Source organism: Alosa alosa, chromosome 16 (genome assembly GCF_017589495.1).
Source record: "Alosa alosa isolate M-15738 ecotype Scorff River chromosome 16, AALO_Geno_1.1, whole genome shotgun sequence".
In the NCBI taxonomy this organism is placed as follows: domain Eukaryota; kingdom Metazoa; phylum Chordata; class Actinopteri; order Clupeiformes; family Clupeidae; genus Alosa; species Alosa alosa.
In genome coordinates, this window is record NC_063204.1 from 8652172 (window position 1) to 8674021 (window position 21850).

At 40.5% G+C, this 21850-nt stretch overlaps 1 long non-coding RNA gene across 1 annotated transcript; it reads left to right on the top strand.

Annotated features, from left to right (window-relative positions):
* Positions 1 to 1697: 1697 nt before the first annotated feature.
* Positions 1698 to 19101, top strand: LOC125309057. Its single transcript, XR_007196064.1, has 3 exons — positions 1698 to 1829; positions 13388 to 13511; positions 17594 to 19101. It is a non-coding gene; the product is annotated as an uncharacterized LOC125309057 (long non-coding RNA).
* Positions 19102 to 21850: the final 2749 nt, after the last annotated feature.

The window sequence follows — 21850 nt, forward strand, 5'->3', positions numbered from 1 at the left end:
GTGCGTGTGTATACGCGCGTGTGTGTGTGCCTGTGTTTGCGTGTGTATACGAGTGTGTGTGTGTGCGTGTGTGTGTGTGTGTGTGTGTGTGCATGTGTGTATAATAATGTAGGTACAAACTCTCATCTCACTCGGGAGAGGCCCGGGTGCAGGGACACAGGCAGGGTACAGCATCAAAGAGCTGGAGTCCTTTAGAAAGAAAACGAGTGTGAAAAGTGATTTGGGGGGAGAAGGATTCAAGGCAGAGAGGGATGGCGAATGGACGGTGCATTGATGAAAATGAAAGGGAAAATATGCAGTGATGATGAAATCCTATTGAGGATTTGGACATGCATCTTTGATGTGTGCGCGTGTGTATACAGGGCTCCTGTGCCACATTGTGACGAGCGCTTAATAGGAACAGGGCTTAAGATGCCCCTTACATCCCTTGTCTCACTTGACGTTGTCACTCCGTAATCCCTCGGCAAAGTGCAGTGCGGCGGGATTAACACCGCGAGCCCGGATCCCCACAAATCAGCAGCAGAGCTGATGTCACTAATGAGAAGCAAATTATACAGTGTGAAGCAGAGGCCATCTTCCTCAACCTCCCCCTCTCTTCATCGGACTTTGAGCATCTGTCTTAACTCCCTTCACTTGGTTCCGACATTGCAACTTGGACCGTGGTATCTGGACGTGTTTGGGCTGCACTATGAGTTATGCACTGCACTATGAGAGTGCAGAACAGATTTTGTAACATACATGTATGATTTCGACATACAGTACATGTATGTATGGATCTTTGATTCAACTAATGCTGTTGTGTTGCCGTGGCCTTTGGATGTGTGTTGGCTAAGTTAAGACTTGCACTATGAGAGCCCCATGGAGAGATTTTGTAACAGGAAACAGGAATAGTATATTTATGCCAACCAGAATGGTGTAGCCCTTGTGTATTATTTACAATGCCTCCAGTTTCGCATTTGGTGGTACAATCCGGGATTATGGTGCAGTGTTGTTGATATTAAGTGAACAGCCAACCAAATAACACCTTTCCCTCCTGCGCTCCTTGAGGGACGTGTCGATCCGAGCCACTGTTTTTGTTTCTTATTTATGGAGCCAGGTCTGCTTATTAAGGCCAGTCTTTTGAGCATGCACACTGCACAGAGAGTGAGAGGACTGTGAGAAGCAATTCACTGAATGGGATTAAAAAAAAAAGGTTTGGATCAGGATTGTGGACCTTGTTTAATAGAGAGTCAGACAAAATCAGGGAGGTTAGATAGACTGACTCCCCAGGGTTTGGGAAAAGTTCAGTTACACTGAAGCAACAAATCTTAATTTCTCCCAATTTCCCATGAATCCCAGATGATATGGTGTTGACACTGTAGTGTGTTAGGTTACTTAAGTACCGGTAGACTTTGACTTCGACAGCAAGACTAAAACGTGCCTATATTTTAAAGGAAAACTGTTTTTTTTATATATATACATGTGCAATTCTTACATCAATATTGATTGTCATTGTTTTAATATTGGCTATTTGACATGAAATCCTGCAAAACACACACTTTGTTGCAATTGTAGCCTAACTATAGCATAATTTAGAACGTAATGATTGTAGCTTAAACAAAGGATGACTCATCTCATTCATGCGTCCATTTGCCGACATCTCTTTTCCTCTCGAGAAGACTGCGTCAGCCAATCAGTCGTATCCCCCACCCCGCCGGCGCATACCGGGGAGTCTGTTACAATGAGTGTGTTGGGCAAGAAACAGGAACCCCACAGAAATATGCCACCGCAATGGGCGACCTCACTTTACGATTTACTGAGACGTCAAACTGAGTCAACAGCACTATGTGGTAAGACAGCTTTTCTTTATCTGCATGATTAAAATTAAACGGTTAGCCTACGAACTTTCTTCCGCATGCTGTCTATTGGATTTGATCTAACATTATGCTCCAATGCCATTTCAAGCATCACATGTAGCCTACCCAGCTAACCGTTTGGAAGTAGCCTAAACATTCACTCAATATGGAAACTATAGCCTAGTGCAACTACATAGGGCTACATCCTCGTTCGTTTGCACTTGCAGTTTTTATTTCAATAAGGCTGTATATTAGTTTTACAGTGTTAGGATGTGATACTGTCATCAGGGTGTAACTGCTACGTTGTTGATACAAATATTTATTAATTTCACTTCAGTTGTCGTTTCTGGCAGAAGTTGAAGAGTGAAGGCTACGATGGTTGATAGCTTAATATTGCGACTATAGGCTATGACAGTGCAGTGCGGGGGGCAAAGAAGTGACACTATGTTGCGTATAATTCTATTATGCAGCTATTTCCCCAAAACTGGTGGTCTAAATTAAAACCGTGTCGTTTTCTCGCTCGCCATCCTTACATAGAAAACATGCATATCGATATCTCAGGAGCTAGTGTCATACGAAGTTTGGGTGAGATGGGTTGAGTCCTTGGGGGGCGGGATGAGGATGCTCCGGGCAAGTGCTGGTTTGAAGTTAGGAGATGAAAGCATCACGGAGCAGCACATGATCAAAGAGTTTCACAGAACACGGCAGGTGTTGAGCACAGAAAAGGGCCTTAAACATAATTTAGAAAAGAGATGCTTTGCCAAGCTTGTGTGTTTGGGCAGTCATTTTTTTAACTATACTATATTGTATATACTAACTATAATGCATCTGTAAATTTAACCTCTTAATTTGATGATTTGTGAAATGTTAATACTTGAAAAACAGTAGTGTCACTTGTTTATGATCACGCGGTAGGCCTATGCACGCTGCAGTAATGCAGCAGATTGTTCTCTAATTTTGTGGATTCGTTTGAGGCAACATCTAAAGTTTTTCTCCTTTGCCTCTCAGCTGATCTCTTTAGATTCAGTTCTTCCCAAACAGTTGTAGGAGCACAGCAGGATTGGGTTCCTGGCTGCTCAGAGAGAGAGAGAGAGAGAGAGAGTTGTTGCAGCCCGCCCAGGGGGTGTGTAAGTTCAATCACACATATGTCGAGATGCCTTAGGAGCTAAATCCTGGCAGGGACACACATAAACACACACAGACACACACTTGATCTGTCACTTTCTCTCTCTCACACGTACACATGCACGCACACTTACTCTCACAAACGTAATGGCACCTTTGATGTGCCACTGTGGCTGGCTGATGTGCACTTGTTGCTGTTGAGAGCGTGTGTGTGTCTGTGTGTGTGTGTGTGTGAAAGTGGGCAGTACACACAGATGGAGGAAGGGGATTAGCATCCTGGCACTGAGTGACTATATGGATTCACAGGCAGCAGGTGAGGCTGGTATGGCAGCTCAGCAAGTGTTAATGATGTGCTCCTGTGTGTGTGTGTGTGTGCGTGTGTTTTTGCGTACGCGTGGTGTCATATGTAATGTTGTGAAGATGAAAATCTGTGTGTGTGTGTGATGTTATATGATGTGATTCAAATACAGTACATATTATATGATGTGACATGTATTGCTGGTCTGAATGTCATTGTGGCCTGTGCCACCAGCCATGCATGGTGCTTTTCTCATGATTATGTAGCATCATCATGTCAGTTGAGACTTTGACACAAGCTATTTTACACAAATAATCATCTGTGATGGATCCTACTACTTATCTGTACCTAAAGGAGAAAAATATGAAAACCTACAAATAATATACCGTAAATCCTCAAATTATGGCCAGGGTTCTATTTATAGCCTCAAAGTTGCAAGCCTACTGTTGCCAATGAAAAGTCTCCATCTCGTCGCTCTCAGTCCCAATCGCTTGCCGCCCCCTTCTGAGCTTGACAGAGGCTGAATCAGTTACTAGCCCTACTGTAAGCACAAAAGTTGCCGCGAGGCATTCCAGCCAACCGATGTAATAAAAAAAGTAGGCCTAAATCATACATCATTAAAAAATAACTCAATTTAGTCCATCAGTCCCAACATTTAGCAATATCAAACAGTCCAAAAGTAAATTATATCCCCAAAAATCTTCTGCTTTTGATAGCCTTTAGCCGCTCCAAACGAAACGCATGTCTCACAATAAAATGCGTTAGAAAGAATATATCCTTAAAGGAAAATTCAGGTATTTAGCACTTTGAGTCGCTTTTCTGGTTTTGTTTTGACAATTGGTCTTGTCTCGACTTTTCTGACTCGTTTTGAATCGCCTTTGACTAGTCAGAGTGGCTGCCTACAGGCATGCTCAAACATGTCCTAAAACAACCCTTAACGTTCGTTTAACGTTCGTTTTGGAAGACTCATTGCACGTCGTTGATATTACTGTGCCACCGTCTATGCTTCAGGCTCAAATATTGAGCGGAAGTTTATACGCGGTTGTGAGGTGAAAAAATAGTTCCACAACCGCAAATACGACAGCTGGAAATCATATGTTGCGCCGATATATTTGATTTTAATAATCAACGAACACCACTAACCACTCAGTGATTTGCACAGTGTTGAAAACAAACGTTAAGGGTTGTTTTAGGACATGTTTGAGCATGCCTGTAGGCAGCCACTCTGACTAGCCAAAGGCGATTCAAAACGATTTCAGAAAAGTCGAGACATAACCAATCGTCAAAAATTCGGTGTCCACCACTCTAGTTCATCCAAAACAAACCAGAAAAGGGACACAAAGTGCTAAATACCGGAATTTTCCTTTAACTTGCTGTTATCTACGCTAATTTGTTATTTTTCATGATACATGAGCAACAATAAAATGCGTTAGAAAGAATATATCCTTAAAGGAAAATTCAGGTATTTCGCCCTTTGAGTCCCTTTTCTGGTTTTGTTTTGACAATTGGTCTTGTCTTCGACTTTTTTTCTGACTCGCTTTGAATCGCTTTGACTAGTCAGAGTGGCTGCCTACAGGCATGCTCAAACATGTCCTAAAACAACCCTTAACGCTCGCTTAACGTTCGTTTTGGAAGACTCATTGCACGTCGTTGATATTACTGTGCCACCGTCTATGCTTCAGGCTCAAATATTGAGCGGAAGTTTATACGCGGTTGTGAGGTGAAAAAATAGTTCCACAACCGCAAATACGACAGCTGGAAATCATATATTGCGCCGATATATTTGATTTTAATAATCAACGAACACCACTAACCACTCAGTGATTTGCACAGTGTTGAAAACAAACGTTAAGGGTTGTTTTAGGACATGTTTGAGCATGCCTGTAGGCAGCCACTCTGACTAGCCAAAGGCGATTCAAAACGATTTCAGAAAAGTCGAGACATAACCAATCGTCAAAAATTCGGTGTCCACCACTCTAGTTCATCCAAAACAAACCAGAAAAGGGACACAAAGTGCTAAATACCGGAATTTTCCTTTAACTTGCTGTTATCTACGCTAATTTGTTATTTTTCATGATACATGAGCAACAATAAAATGCGTTAGAAAGAATATATCCTTAAAGGAAAATTCAGGTATTTCGCCCTTTGAGTCCCTTTTCTGGTTAAATGTTTTAATAGTAATAAGGAAATAGGAAACAACATATCATACCATAACATAGCTTTATTAAACACATTCACATCACATCTGGATTTAAACATTGAGGTGTCATGATGTGGTCAGTCATTGTGGTCAAAGGCCTTGTGAAAATATGAAGCAGCCAATATTTGCCAACAATGCATTAAAGGTGCTCTAAGCAATGTATGTGGTTTCTAAGCTAAAACATTGTTTGTCACATACAGAAAACATCACCATCCGCTACCTGCCTGTGCCCTGAATACACTGTAAAAAAAGAGGCCAGGCTCCAAAAACGGCAACAAAAATAACTTGGTCCAGCCTGGACCATAAAAACATGAACTGTTCCAGCCAATCAACGACAAGATGCGCGTTTCGGAGAGTTTCAATTGCACGGGAGGGAGGGGAAGGGAGTAGTGAGCTAGCTCTCTGTTTTGCAGAGGTGGAAAAGTGCAGCTTCAATAAGTAAAAGTCCTACCACATATCTGTGCCAACCATTCACTTAAACCAGCTTATTCTAATTAGCACAACTCTTTAGCCAGGGAAAGCAGCTAATCTGTGAGATCACCTGTGTTAAGTGCACAGATAGAACCAATACATGGTTGGACTTTTCACCTCTGCTGTTTTGTTTGAATGTCAACAGAAGTGATACTACCAAACAGAAGTGACGCTATCCAACATCGCTTAGAGAACCTTTAAAATCAACAAACAACAACTTGCATTTATACAGCACTTTATCAAGACACCCAAAGCGCTTTACAGTGAAGGGGGAATCTCACTAACCACCACCAATGTGTAACCACCACACTGTGAATTAAATTTAAGACCTATATAAAGTACAAAAAAAGTCTCAGAACTACTTTCAAAATAGCAGTTGTAGTTTTATTGCATCATACTAATACCTGGATATTTAAGAATGGCCCCCAACACATTTATTAAATAAACAAATAAATAAATAAACTGAAGGGCGACGGAAGAATTGGTAAATGAACACACATGTAAGACTTAACTGAATGTAGTTTAAGACCTACATGTAGTCTGCAATATCTGGACACAGTTTAGCCTTTTAAAGGCCTAAAATTGAGATATATTACATTGTAGACTCTTTAAGACCCAGCAGAAACCTTATTAATGGACAAGAGAAACAGCTTCAAACCCAAAATCAATACGAAAGATCTCATAAGCCTCCATCCAACTAGTCCTCCACTCTAAATTTCACCCTCACGCATTCTCCACTCTTGCCCTCTATTTGTTTTACATTAGGCTAGTTCTCTTCATCTCTCCTATGATCTTTTTTTAAGTTTGGTGCTAACTAATGAAACCAGTGAAACACTGAGAACACATGCAAGTTAATGTGGAGAGGTGAGGGGAGAGGAGGGTGGTGTCAGGCACATGTGTAACTAAGTATAAGTATATATACTCTTTTGATCCCATGAGGGAAATTTGGTCTCTGCATTTATCACAATCTGTGAATTAGTGAAACACAAATAGAACACTGTGAGGTGAAGCATAAACCCGGAGCAGTAAGCTGCCTGCTACAGCGGCGCTCAGGGAGCAGTGAGGGGTTAGGTGCTTTGCTCAAGGGCACTTCAGCCGTGGATGTGGGCATGGGAGAGCAGTGCTCAACCACTTCCCCCGCCCACATTTTTCCTACTGGTCGGGGATCGAACCGGCAATGCTTTGGTTACAAGCCTGAAGCCCTAACCAGTAGGCCACGGCTGCCCCCACATACACACACACCCTAACCAGTAGGCCACGGCTGCCCCATGTGAGTGGAATAAAAAAGTTTGAATTGAGATTTTCTTAAGAGGAGGATAGGGAAGTGTGGGATTATTCATTACACTTTGGATACACAGACGCACTCTCTCTCTCTTTGTCTCTCTCTCACTCACTCACTCACTCACTCACTCTCTCTCACACACACACACACACACACACACACACAGGCCCAGTGGACCCACCACTCCAGCTTTCTTCCTTATAGAGTCAATGTGGAAATGATAAAGTTGTCTTGCCTTGCTTGTGGTTTAAAAGTAATCCCTCGAACACACATACACACACACACACACACACACACACACACACACACGACACAGCCAAAAGACCTCTGCCTGGGTGGACACGGTGGACCCAAAACAAAATTCTTCCATTCCCCAAATCGATTGCAATAAGACTCAATAACTCTGTTCATCTTGGCTGTAAAATAGGGTATTAAAGTCCATCGCCAGCTTCATCCGAGAGAGTGGCCACAAACGCGTGAGAAAGAGAGAGGGAGCGAGAAAGAGAAATGCAGCTGAGAAAATTAAAGGAAAGAAATCCATCAGTTGACCCAGGATCTGAGCATTTTGAATTATTTTACGCAATAAAAGAAAAAGGGCTGTTATTTTCCCTGTGGGATGGTAGCTGCAGAAAGAAGGCTACCTGCAAGCGCTTTGAAATGCTTCTAACCTGCCTCTGGAGTTCTGTTTCTTAACAGGGCTGCCCAAAGGCGATTTCCTTGTTATTTCAAGATGAACTTCTTATCTATTTGAAACGATTTTAGGTAGTGTAATAAATAAACCGCTGTACTAGAATACCGGTAATTGATCAACTTAATTGATTCTGCTTTTCTCTCTCCTTTTTTCCCCTTTGTAGCCATGTGCAAGGGATCGAAAGGTCAACGCTATTGGGTTGTTCCACATCAATTCAACACACAAATATTAGATACACATAGAGAATGTTAGCTTAATTTTCAATGTCCAGGTTGAACTACATGTTCCACAGGCTTGGGCAGAAATCCATTTGGCCACACAGAGATGTCTGCAGGCTTTAAAGGGGACTTTAACACAACATTTGCCTTACTTGACTACACATTACAAACAATTGAGAGGCCAACCTCCCTCTTACCCCAGAGCAAGAGCTACTCTGACTCAAATCCACACTTAACCCTCTAGGCGCCACGGTCGAGTTTACTCGACAAGATGCGGTACTGAATAAAACGGCCGATTTAGTCAAATAGGGTGTCATATTTCGTTCGACCTCCACTCCACTAGATGGCAGACATGTCATACGTCATCCCTGAGTCCAAAAATGGTCATGCTTTAAACAAAACTTTCGAGCTGTTTCGCATTGAATCAGTGCATGCAATACCGGAGCTAGTGTGCATGTGAGCTACTTTATCAGAGCAATATTGTCAACGTCAGCGAGTATTTGCATTAGATTATCGTCTAATGGCATCAAAAACGTTTACCCGAAATGAAGTGTTTGGTCTTCTATTCGCGGACCCTGATTCTGAAGGGGAATATCTGCCTTCAGAAAATGACGGTGATTCGTTTAGTGAGGCTTCAGATGCGTCCTTGCCTTGCAATGATGCAGCTGGACAAAGTGAGAGTTTAGCTTACACCAAGCACAAACATTGAATATTTTGCCCAATGTCAGTGGTGGGAATAATGTTTCACGGGGTCGGAGTGTTCATCGGGAAGTAAGCAGGGTGTTAGTGGTGTGGCGAACGAGGCTGGAGGTAATGCCCATGTAGCGCTAGCTTCTGTCTTCTGACCATGTGCCTCTCCGCAATCGCGGCGACAGTAACAGTAACAGACGTGGTGGAGCCTTTGTCTAATGCCACTGGGTATGTTAGACGAGGTCGAAGTGCTCATAGGACAGTTATGGGGGAACGTAGAGGCAGTGTGGGGAGTCGCAATGAGAATGACAGTAGGCCTAGTCCGAAGGCGCCAAATTCTCTCCACTGGCGCCACCAAGACGGGCAGAGCTGGCCATGCTGCTCGCAGAGGTGGTGACACAGGGCAGGGGAGCCATTAGGCCATGCATAGTCGATGATGGGAATGCCGGCCATGTACGGATAGGGATAGGGAGTCATTATCTCTACAGCAAAAGGCCTGCTACATAAAAAAAAAATGTCAGCCATTTATTAGTAATGATTTACACTGTTGATTATCTATTTCCCTGACCATTTAGGACATACACTATGTGTTCTTTTTTGTGTGTTCATGTCCTTGTGATGTGTGTGTTCATGTCCTTGTGATGTGTGTGTTCATGTCCTTGTGATGTGTGTGTCTTTGTCAGCTAAGAAAAAAACAACAACAAAAAAAACATTTAAAAAAACAACAAAAAGAAAAAAATACTAACATTGTCTCTTGTCTTGTCTCGTCATCTCACTCTTGATCTGTGCCTTGCCGTGGCAAGTGAGCTTTTGAACTAAACAGGTCTTGTCTACTTGTGTTTGTGTGTCATCTGAATAATATATATGTGCCCCATACATGGAATCAGAGTGCCTACTGTATGTAGAAAATGGAAAATCTCATTTGGTTTGTTTCTGCCATTTATTAGTAATGATTTACACAGTTTGTTTACTACTTACTATTTACCTGAGCATTCAGTATTGTGCAATATAGCATACAGAAGGTGAGGGACATTTTGGGGGGAAAGAAGTGGTGCATTTTATCATTCAAACATGCAACTTTTCATGAAAATTCTATAATCCAAGATGGCTGCCACCATATGATGTCATAATATGCAAATTAGATATAAACATTTAATCTCTACATAAACTTTGGGTCATCCTTAATATTTCTCTAATTTACATAAAGTCTCTATCTCTTATCACTTTTAAGATATAGCCTTTTGAAATGAAGATGTCAAAATCGAACGTTTCGAAAAAAAACCTCTGGCGCCTAAAGTGTTAAAGGGTTAATTGTATTTGATCCTCAGTTCAGTACTGTTTGTGTCCACACTTTTCACTGGTTCAATATCAGACGGAATGATTTTCAACCAAAGCATCAGCTCTCTACTCTCACTCAGTCGGGCTATCTTCACCATAGTGGCAGCAGGAATAAAGTTTTAAATAATATTTATTTTTACAAAAATATTGAGCAACAATGCAAAATCATAGAAAAATGCTCAACACAAAAATAAGTTAACTAAAGAGTTCTTGGCCAAAATGAGGTCAACTAAACAGAACTCAAAATCAAGAAATAAAGAGCAACATAAGCATAACTGAACACAAAGAACTGACCTAACATACTGAGACATGGGGGAAACATTTAAGCTGGCTGATCAGACCAACTGAAAACAAGAGGGATACAGACAATAAACAATATTCACATTGAAGACACAGACGAAGACAAAGAACAGTTCAACATAAATACTAAGTAAGTAAATAATATTTCTTAACTCAAAATAATCAAAAATAATATTCAACAGAAAAGAACTTAATTGTTAAACTAAACATAAGTTCCTCTTCCCCCCATGACGCTTCATCACAGGTGGAGGTGTCCTAAGGACTTTTAATCTGGCGGCTTCCGCCACGAACATCTGGACGTCTGGATGCCTGGTGCGAAGAGTCACGACCCCATGAGATCAACCCAGCTGAACTTAAAGAAACTCAAACAAAGGGCAGTGAGTAATTAACAAACAAAAAATACTATATGTATTGCAAACTAACGTGTATGTAAACTCATATGTATGAAGTTAAATAAAGCGGTAAGATGCGTAAATTAAACTACGTGTGTTGTGGTTATTGTAGATTTGAGATTTGAATGATGTTATCGATAAATGAAGCAAACAAACTAAATATGGTATAATGGAATGTTGAGAAGTTAACGGTGCACTAAAAGAAAGTAATGAAATCAAAGTAAGCGGGTTAAAATGTGCTTATGTGGTTTCAGTTTAAATGTTTGTGTGGGCACTTGCCAGTTGAGAGACGTGTTCACCACGCTGCCACGCAGCTATGCGTAGTTCTCATGTGCGGCGCAGGGCCGACCGTCACAGTCGGCATAATGGCTGATAAGAGCGTTTTTCATGAAGAAAGATGTTGGAAGATATTGGACTTAAAATAAATATCCCAACTTTTGCAAAGGCCAATACACAGTTGAAAGCATCAGATGAGCAAAAAAAAACATTGCAAAGCACAGAATGCATGTGAAAGGGTACATTTCAAATAATAATAATAATATATATATATATATATATATATATATATATATATATATATATATATATATATATATATATATACTGTATCCACTAGCTGCCTGCCCCATAAGTAGGCTGTCAAAAACACATCTCTGTAGGCAGCCTAGGCTCTGAGATCTGTACACAAAAACAATTGCTACAAACAAGGGTTGGCAACCACTCAAAGGCAAAATAAAGTGTTTCAACCAATAACTGACGTGATGCGCGTTTAGGAGAGTTTCAATTGCACGGGAGGGAGGGGAAGGGATGCGACCTAGCTCTCTGTTTTGTTTGAACATCAACAATGCTAACCATGTTACTTAGCCTATGTTTTCTAGCAGTTTTGCTAAAAATGTTAACTATGCTAACAATGTTAACTATGTTAACTATGCTACTTAGCTAATGTTTTCTAGCAGTTTTGTTAAAAATGTTAACTATGCTAACAATGCTAACTAGCTACAGTGGGCAGGAGTCATAGTTGATGACAAGTGACAGTTACAATGGCTGAACAGTTAAAAAGGTCAGTAGTTTAAAGGGTTAAATTGTTTAACAGTGAATTATTGTAGTGAGGACTTTTATTTTGAAACACTTTTTGGCAGAGGAAGCAGTTTAATAGGATGTGTAGTCTTAAGACAATGATATTGTATGCTTAAAGTCTGAGACTGGCAGTTGCTGCAGGTGGCCTGGCCACCTGGCCTAGGATTCTAATTGCTTAACGGCTCTATTGTGATGTCCTCAGCCCAATGTTAAGTCTATGGTGAATTTTTGAATAGTTTTTAATTAATAGTTTAAAAAGTATAAAAGTTACAAAGATGAAACATACAAAGCACCCATGTCCTAAGTAAGACCTCGTAACATAGTTTGAACGAAGTTTCTACGTTAAACGGTTGAAGCTGCATTAAATGCGTTAGAAGAAGAAGAAAAAGCCTAGGAAGAACAGTACAGTGCATTTTCATGCCCTGTAACTAGCATCTAGTGTCAGCACCATATAGAACTTACAAATAGCTAGTTGCAATGATGTGGATAACATTAGCATAATATTTAATCCATAGTGATGTACATCTGCGGATTAATGCAGGATATAATCAGGAATAACCCAGGCCAAACTGCAGAGGCATCTTCAGCATGATGAAAGTGATCTACTGGTAATTTCTGAAATGGAGAGATTCTCACAGGACTTTACTGGCCTTACTACAAGACTTTACACAACCTCCAGTACACCTCAGCACTTGATCCACGTTTCAAAGACCTGACTTGGACGATGGTGACACAAGAGAGAATCTTAATGAAAATAACAGCAGAGGTGGTAAAGGTGCATGGGCAGGTTACTGTATAGACTTAGACCCTGTTTACACGTAGGGAAAACGCATATATTTTAATGCGGTTTGGTCTTTCATTTTACACGAAAACAGTCTTTTTTTCCACTGAAAACGATTATTTCTTAAAACTCCGGCCAAAGTGGAGATTTGGGAAAATTCCTATTCCATGTAAACCGGTAAACATTGAATTGTGAGGTGATGTTCCATCGTTTGTGTGAAATCTCTGATTGGCCACCTGTTAGCTCGCCGTTTTCGCGGCACCCTTCCCCAGCTGTTTTTAGCAATGGTATGAACGGAATTGTTTTTAAAATTGAAGGAGGGGAAAATATACATTTTTCAGAATACTCTGCTACGTATAAAGGTGGCCTCACTCTCTTTCTTTCTCTCTCTCTCTGTCTCTCTATCTCCTATTTGCTACTTAGGTTAACAGTGTGTCATACTCAGGTTTTTAGGGTAAGGAAATCTGACAGCTAGTCTGGATTATACTGATTGTCAGGCAGGGGACAGCGTTGCACTGAATGAGGGCCAGGCATCTGAAACAGAAGGGGACAGGAGCCCCCAGAGAGGAAGAGATAGGCTTGTTTTGATAGGAACTATGCCAAAAGTTCATTTAAAGATACATGTGTTTTTGACTGATCTCATTTTTCAACACAACTAATAATCCGCTCCTTTCATTTGTTCTCAATAGATGATGCCCCTCCACAAAACAAGACGGCTTTGGACCAGACGTTCAGGGATGTCCTCACTCCTTACTACAATAGCACCCATGAAGGCCATACAGGAGAAAGCCGAGGGAAGGAGGCAATCATAAAGTACTGAGGGCTCTTTAGGTCTGAGTGGTGATGTGATGCAGTAGTAGAAAAAAAACAAGTGGATCTACTATTGCTTTCAGCCTTGGTGAAGCACTACTTGTCCATCCCAGAAACAAGTGTGCCTTCTGAACGAGTATTTAGCACAGCTGGTGATGTAGTTTAGGGTACAGCGCAGTTTGCTTCATCCTGCCCATGTAGATTAGTGAATTTACGAGTTAACTTTGTCTTTTGCTGTGAGACAGGTAGGGCTACTGTCTACAGGAGCTTGATGTCCTAATATACATGTATATACACTACACATATATGTAGTAGGAACAGTACCACTTTTTAGTGCTGAGTTATTAAAGCTCACTAGTTGAAAGTGTTTAAACACTCTTTGGAAAGAAAGAATGAAAAACTATCTGTACCACATGATATTATTTTACGTTGCATTCTATCGTATTGAATCACATTGTGTTTAGTTTAATCATGTCAAATTGCACTGCATTGAAACAGAGGTAAATCATATCTTAATAAGAGTTTAAGAGAATTCTTCTTTAATGTATCATATTGTTGGCACAGTAACAAGAGATGTGTATCCCTACCATTCAGACACATTACTAGACAGTTTACCATTTCTGTTCCTATCAAACATGGCAAACAGGTAATTAAGTACATTTCACGTCTGAATATGGTCTGGAAATGTTTCAGCTGCATCACTTTCATGCAGTTGTGTAAATGAGTGTAACGGTAGCCAGTTGGTGCGTAGCTGTGCTGTATGTGCATTGTGTAAACCTCCCTCCCGATGCCTTAAGAGTCGTGCTAGGGAGAGAGCTAGCAGTCTGGGCTTTTAGCTCGATTGCTAGCATGCTCGACTTCCGATCCGAGGTGCTGCAGTTTGCAGGTTCGAGGCCAGGCAGCAGGGACGAATTAAACAGATATTGCCCCCTGTGCACAATATCAAAAAAGAAACCCCCCCTCCCCCTGACCGCATTTTCGCACGCGCGTCTCTCTTTGCTGTCGCTGTGCAGGCTGGTGCACAATTTCACACAATGAAAATGTAGCACATTATGTCATATATTATAACTCATGCCCACACAGAAATGAATTCCAGCAGCTGTTTTCATTATTAGGCTTTAATCTCCCTTTGCTGTCCAAACAGTCTACAGCAGGGGTTCTCAACCTTTTTCATTAAACGAACCGTTGTCATATTTCTGACGGACCGGTAGCAGGGACGTATATCATATTTTGTTAGAGGTGGTGCTGATCATATTACTTGGGGTTGGGGGGTATCTCCCCTGGGAAAATTTCAAAATGGAAGGGGCCAGGGGTGTAAAGATTAACCGATACGTATCGGTATCCATTTTTAACATGTAAGATACGGCTACATCGATATGTGAAGCCCAGTATCGGAATAAAACTGAAATGAACCGGTTGTTATATCGATTTACTTGTTACAAATCGGTTCACAACCTTTTCTGCTCGCTCAGACTCTCATTTACGTTCCTAGCAGCGCGTTCATCCCATGTCCGGTTTTGAAACTATACGTGGCACGGAATTGTGGGTAATGCAGTTCGCTTTTGGCTACATTCATTGCCCAAAGTTGTCAAATGACCTCATTACCCATACATCTACTGCAACTTAAGCACGTGACAACTCGCACGGTCGTTTGTTTTACAGTTTTTACTCTTTTGTTTTTCAAAATCCAGCGCGAAATTAAACACTTAACAGCAACGATAGTCTGTAGAGTATAGCCTTACGTTTGATGAAGGGATTTCCTTAATGTTAAATAATAATTTGGCACTTGCTAAAACGATATACAAATTATTAGCCAATTATTTTGTTCATATTCACTTGTGGCATTATAGGTTTCTGCATTAGGTCTACTGTTGGAACAAAATAAACCCAGAGAGTTCATTGATATGTAGGCCAATTTTATTCTTGTAGGCTATATGAGAAAAGGGCAAGAGTGTCTTAAGCACTGTTTTATTTTATTCCGGTATTCTTACCTCAACAAGGCTACAGCTCCATGAAAACAATCAGATATAACTCTATAAAACCTACAAAGTCTATAAAAAAATATGTTGTATTTGGCTGCTGTTTTTGACTGAAATGTAGACTATTCTTTTTTCATTTCAATACAGTATATGAAACACACCTCAGTTAAGATAATCGTATTCACACATGTTTTTGCCTAACTGACAACTATGACCATGATAACTGATAATATAAAATTAATGTGCACCTTGAGCAAATGATAAAAAATCTTTCAGAATGCTTTCCATTCTTGAACTGCACCGAATTGCATCGAATCGTACTGAATCGTTTTTTATGAACATGTATCTTTTCTTGTATCGAATGTATATATCTAGATGCAAATCGTATCGTCTTTTACATGAGAGATTCACACCCCTAGGGGTATATAAACTTTAACAGAGCAAGCAGGGCCCGTTTTTTGTCTGACTCAGGTGACGTGAACATACCTGCAGGATAAGGTTTTCTCTTCACTGCTGCTTGACACTAGCTTGCATGGAGACATATTTCACGTTAACAGGGGAGATGTTAGCAAAACTATAGCGTTTGGTAAATGGAGATGCAGATAATCTCCCTAATTAATTTCTTTGCGCAACAGCCCACATTATGCGCTCACTCCAGCGGGACGAGTTGAAATTAATGTAGGCCTATTTTAAATCTGTCATCGGCATCGCCATAGGCTATTTGCTACGATATAAGCTACTGTTAGGCCTACAACAAGTCGTGATTTATTAGGCTATCCCATCGCTATGCTGTTTTCATGAACATTGCAGAAATCCACTTCATTCACCTTCCCACGAGTGGCTCAGTTTGTCAGTTTCACTTTCGCAAACACGCACTACCACTTCCACTTAATGTTATGCCTCTATATTTTATGAATTAAGAAGTATTTATTGATCAGGAAAACATTTAGTTTATTTATTTTTCTTTCAGTCCGCGGTTCCATAACACCATTCAGTTGTGCCGCAAATTAACAGACAGAAGCACCGGGCATAATCTAGCCTAAATTTCGCATGTTTTTTTTTTTTTTTAATCCGAGGGCCCCCATTGGCTCAGGGCCCCTGTGCACGTGCACACTTGGCAAAAGCCATGATCGGTCCCTGCCAGGCAGAGGCCACTTTGAAAACATTGCCCTGTTGTTTTTAACAATGTCAGGGAGTTTTAATTCTTCTTTTTTAGAACAGTGCTCTTTTCATCTGTGTTCACTGCTGTACCTTAGCCACAGTTAGTCCGTGTCATCATGGTAATCACTCTCTGACATAAAATGGTGACAAAACCTTTCATTTTCTATTAGATCCATGGCTCACTTGTACAGTATATGTGCTACAAACATTAGCATGTATTTTAAGTATAAGTGTATATACTCTTTTGATCCCGTGAGGGAAATTTGGTCTCTGCATTTATCCCAATCCGTGAATTAGTGAAACACACACAGCACACAGTGTACACACAGGTGAAGCACACACTAATCCCGACGCAGTGAACTTCCTGCATCAACAGGGCTCAAGGGCACTTCAGCCGTGCCTACTGGTCGGGGTTCGAACCGGCAACCCTCCGGTTACAGGTCCGTAGTGCTAACCAGTAGGCCACGGCTGCCCTTATGAACGTTGCTTGATAAAGCTTTGATTTTGTTGACTCTTGCCTGTAGCAGAATAAGGAGACTGTTGTGTTTAACAGCCAGAATTTCAAAATTTTCCAAACTCCCGGACCCCCACTAATATTGGATGCACACCCTTCCTGCCACGTATTGCTTCTTTTGCTGAATCTACTACTGTAGGCTATTCATTCTCTATCGATGTCGATGATACAGGCATACCTGAGTGTGTGTTGATGTAGCCTACCATAGCTACTAGACTCTGCTTTGAGCTACTGGTCACAGATGTTAGATGATGAAGCAGAGAAGAAGCAATGTTTATGGTTTGGAGCTTGACTCAATATTTCTCTCAAACATTCTCTCTCTTTCTCTCCTTGTGTTTTCCTGTGTGTGTGCATGTATGTGTGTTTTTTCCCCTGTATCCTTGTGTGTGTGTGTGTGTGTGTGTGTGTGTGTGTGTGTGTGTGTGCTTCAGGTGAGCTGATGAACTACAGGTGGATGAAGGTGTAACAAAGGGCAGAGCACAAGAGAAAGGGGAAAAGTCTTCTTTCTAAATAAAGTTTGGAACAGTAGCGTCCATGTGTTTGGTTGTTCAGGATGAATAGGTAGCCTGTGGGCCTGTGAGTATGATGAAGAGAGCAATCTGGTGCTTAAAGATGTTTAAGGTCCCACTGGGGTCTGGAAGCCCATTGTATGTGTGTGTGTATGTGTGTGTTTGTGTGTGCAATTTATATATCCATTGGCTCAGGCAAAGCACCATTAAGTATGAATGTATTTAATAATGCGGTTATTGAATGAGCCAACTGGCTCAAAATACGTATTAGTTAGCCTCACTTTTGACTGAATTGTGGATGCGTCACATACTGTAAGCACTACCCTTGAGCGTATGCCCCTAGGCATGTGCTTCTAACACACACGCAAGAACACAAAAGAAAAACCCTGTAGTTCTGACATGAACACGAGGCAGAGAGATGACACAAACTACTTCAACCCCGCAAACCACCATCTTCACCCGTGTCGAATGCTGTGTGACGCAAGCAAACTTAATTTTCGACAACACAACATTAATTACTTTATCACCCAGCACACCAGAAACCCCCATTAACCTCGCCATGACTTTCAAAAGATTCCCAATCACTGAAATCAGAGCTCTGTTTCCTAATAAAAACTACAAAGAGCTTCTCATCTGCACTAATTGAAATGTTAACAGATTTAAATGGAATGCGTTTGACAATGACAATACAGTGTAATTACTGTTCTGAGGCTCTTGCCTAACACACCCCATCCAGAGGGTGGATCATCGTAATTCTGACACAGAAAGCATCACATGGAAAGAAAAGAAAAATGATGAAAGGGAAGTTTTGAAATGATGTTGACACAGGGGGGTTGACAGGATGTCCCATGTGGGCCTTTAAAGGAGCAGCGGGAGAAGAGATGGAAGGGAAATATAAATATCTCAACATCTCAAAAGCAGTGTGTTTTAAAAGGCCAGAGCTACAAACTTAAATGCCACTCCACTGATTCCTCACACACACTCCATATCTAGTTATGTAGGATTTTAATATAACGTCATGCATTAAAAAAATGATATTCAGGTTGAAATAATTTGCAAACCTATAATATATATTTATATACCACAAACTTTAACCAATGACTTGTTCCAACACTCAAGTGAGTCCCCTTGGATTTAGTTTCTCAGGATGTTCCTGTTTTACAGTAAATTTTATAGAATGTATTTCACAGGTATGCTGGTTCACTTTTGTTTTGCTTTGCCTTCTTCATACTGTATACCTGTCCTGTGAAATCTATACACAGAACAAAAGAAAAAAAGATAAAAGACATGAAAGAATCAACCAGTGAAAAGTGTTTTCCATCAGACCTTGAGCAGACAGATGGCACTGGGTGTCTTTCTGATAGAAACAAGCTATGTCATTCCCAAGGAAATCAGACAATCAAGCATGAGATATTGACATTGCACTCCTCTTCTGGGACTTGGGGGTTACACAGAGATTTGCTCACAGCCATTCAGCAAGATTCAACTTTCTGTTTATGAAAAGGAATTGATGTCAAAAGAACACCAAAATAACATATCCATAAGGGACTGACCCCTTTAGATATTGACTTTGTTTTTAGGTTTGTAGCTATACAGTAACCTCCTAGAATGGCAAAATTGTTTGTGCATCTCTGTTTCCATTGTTTTGTTTTGTAACATGATGGAAAAACAGATTTTGTGTGTCTTTGCATCACACATTACATTACTGGCCAGGAAATGGTATTGCATAGGCTAGGGACATTGCAGAACATTTCAGGTGATAAACATCCACCTCACACTCACCCACTGGTTTTAAAAATAAATTGCAAGTAAATAATTCAGAAGCAAAATGACTCAGTCTGACAGACCTTTACGTCAACAATATATTTACATTTCACTTGCATCTGTAGTAAAAGCATTGTGCTGTATCTATTGTAATCAGTGCTACACACCCATGGTAAGCACATGTGGAGCTGTGCAGGCAATAGAACCATTTTCTTTTATCCATCATAATCCCAGTCACTAGCTATTGATATTCAGAAAAAATGGCAAATAGCATGCCAATGTCTGCATTCAACATACTAAAGATTGCTAAATAAACAGAGCAATAATAGGTAAATAGAGCAATCAGTAAGTCAAAAGAACCACAAAACATATTGTATAAATATATTTTTCTTTTTCTGGTGACTTGTTTGCACAGCACTCAGTTGCTGTTGATGTATTTGTTTCATGGCCTGAGGGAAGGGTTTTTATAGGCTTTGTGCCAATAGTAAATTTGACTAAATGGAGTGACGAAAGGATCCACATGACAAAAGACACTATGAGGATCAAAGTCCTTGTAGTCTCAGACCCATTTTTATACAGTAGAACAGAGCAAATGTCCCATTTCATGCCAGTATATGACTGGTAAGTAAGTAAGTAGGCCTAATCTTAATTTATATGCTGCTTTTTCATTCACAAAAGGCATCTCAAAAGTCCTTTACACAAATATACACATGGATAATAAAGACAACATAAAATACATAACATAAAATGTCTTAATAATTAATAAGTGGACATGATGTAGCTAATGAGTTAGTTAGTTAACAACTTCCATTGAACAGGCTGAATGCTCTTGGGTAATGATGAGGAGTCTGTTGGAAGTGGCGGGAGTAAAGGATATAATGGACATGAAGTTACCATACCAACACACTATCAAATACAGACATCAATAAAGGTAGTAGAGTAATGTAACCCAGATGTAGTAGAGTAATGAGATTCTTCTTTCTTCATTGTATGTGCCTTCTTATTTACTTTTTATATTGCTTACTTGAATGTTATGTTTGTCTGTGGACCTAAAAATATGTCTTGTCTCCACCGTGGGATAGTGGGAAACGTAATTTCGATCTCTTTGTATGTCTTCACGTGAAGAAATTGACAATAAAGCAGACTTTGACTTACAGACAGCCACTGTATTCTCTCCTACTTCTAATACTAACAAGTTGTGACAGATTATACGAGCCACAAAAAACAAAGTCTGTGTTGCTTTTCTGGTCATTAACAACCGCCTTCACCATGGTTCATTATCCTCAAATGTTTGAGTTAGGATGTATTCCATCAAATGTTTACATCCTGATTGAGCTATTTCAACAAGGTTGAGGATACCAAGCATCTCTCCTTCAATCCCATTCTACCTCTCTCTCTCACACACACACACACTCACACCACATCTGCTGAATTATTCAGCTGATGAAATATTAACTCTGAAATTATGGTTTGGACTGCCAGGCAGATATATGCAGTCCTGGCGCACAACCCCAGCCACACTCTCATCAAGACAGTGGGTGAGGTCTCGACCTTCTTACGGGCAAAACACTCAGTGAATCCGGTTCACTCTCATTTGAGCTTTTTGTATAACGTGCTAATTAGTTCCACTCGGCCGAATCATTTCTTAATGTACTGTAGCTTCTCCGTAATTAAAGTCTGCAGTGAAATGAGATTTTAAGAAATGGGAATTTGATATGGATAGGACTTAGTTAATGAGTATGAACTGGAGAAATCAAAGAGGGTTGGGTTAAGGAGGGGTATATTTTTATTTATATAATCATGCACTATAGGTTGGAAGAAATGTGATGAATGCCATAAACGAGCAGCGACACAGGTATTTGTTTGGAGGGATAAACAACTTTGGCCTGAGGCAAGAGCTGAACCAAAACAACCAACACAACTCTCTCTTTGTTGTTAACATGGTAAACAAACTCAGTGTGTCATGTGTCTCCAGTTATTAATGAACAGAGAACACATAACACCTCACCTGTAAAACCAGCACGTAGAAGTCTGAAGGTCACGCAAAGCAACAGGAAACAGAAACAAACACAAAACTGTGTGTGTGCACCTGGTATTTCTCACTCTGGAGTCTCACACCCACAGCAGTGTCATCAGGACCATGTGATTATTGCTCTACTCTTCTCTCCCCAGCCCGTGTGTGTGTGTGTGTGTATGTCTTCACAAAAAGTGAACTTGCTGACTTTCTTGGCCTTAATGTTCCTACTGGGCCCATTGTCGGTTTACATGAATTTATTTACTGTTGTTTGCATGAATTAAACACCTCCCTCCAGGAAGTAACACTAGCATAGAGGCCCCTCATCTGCATAATTCACTGGTCTATATTTAGGGTGAGCAGCTGCAATCAGAATGGAAATTTTTGATTTAAATTGTGTG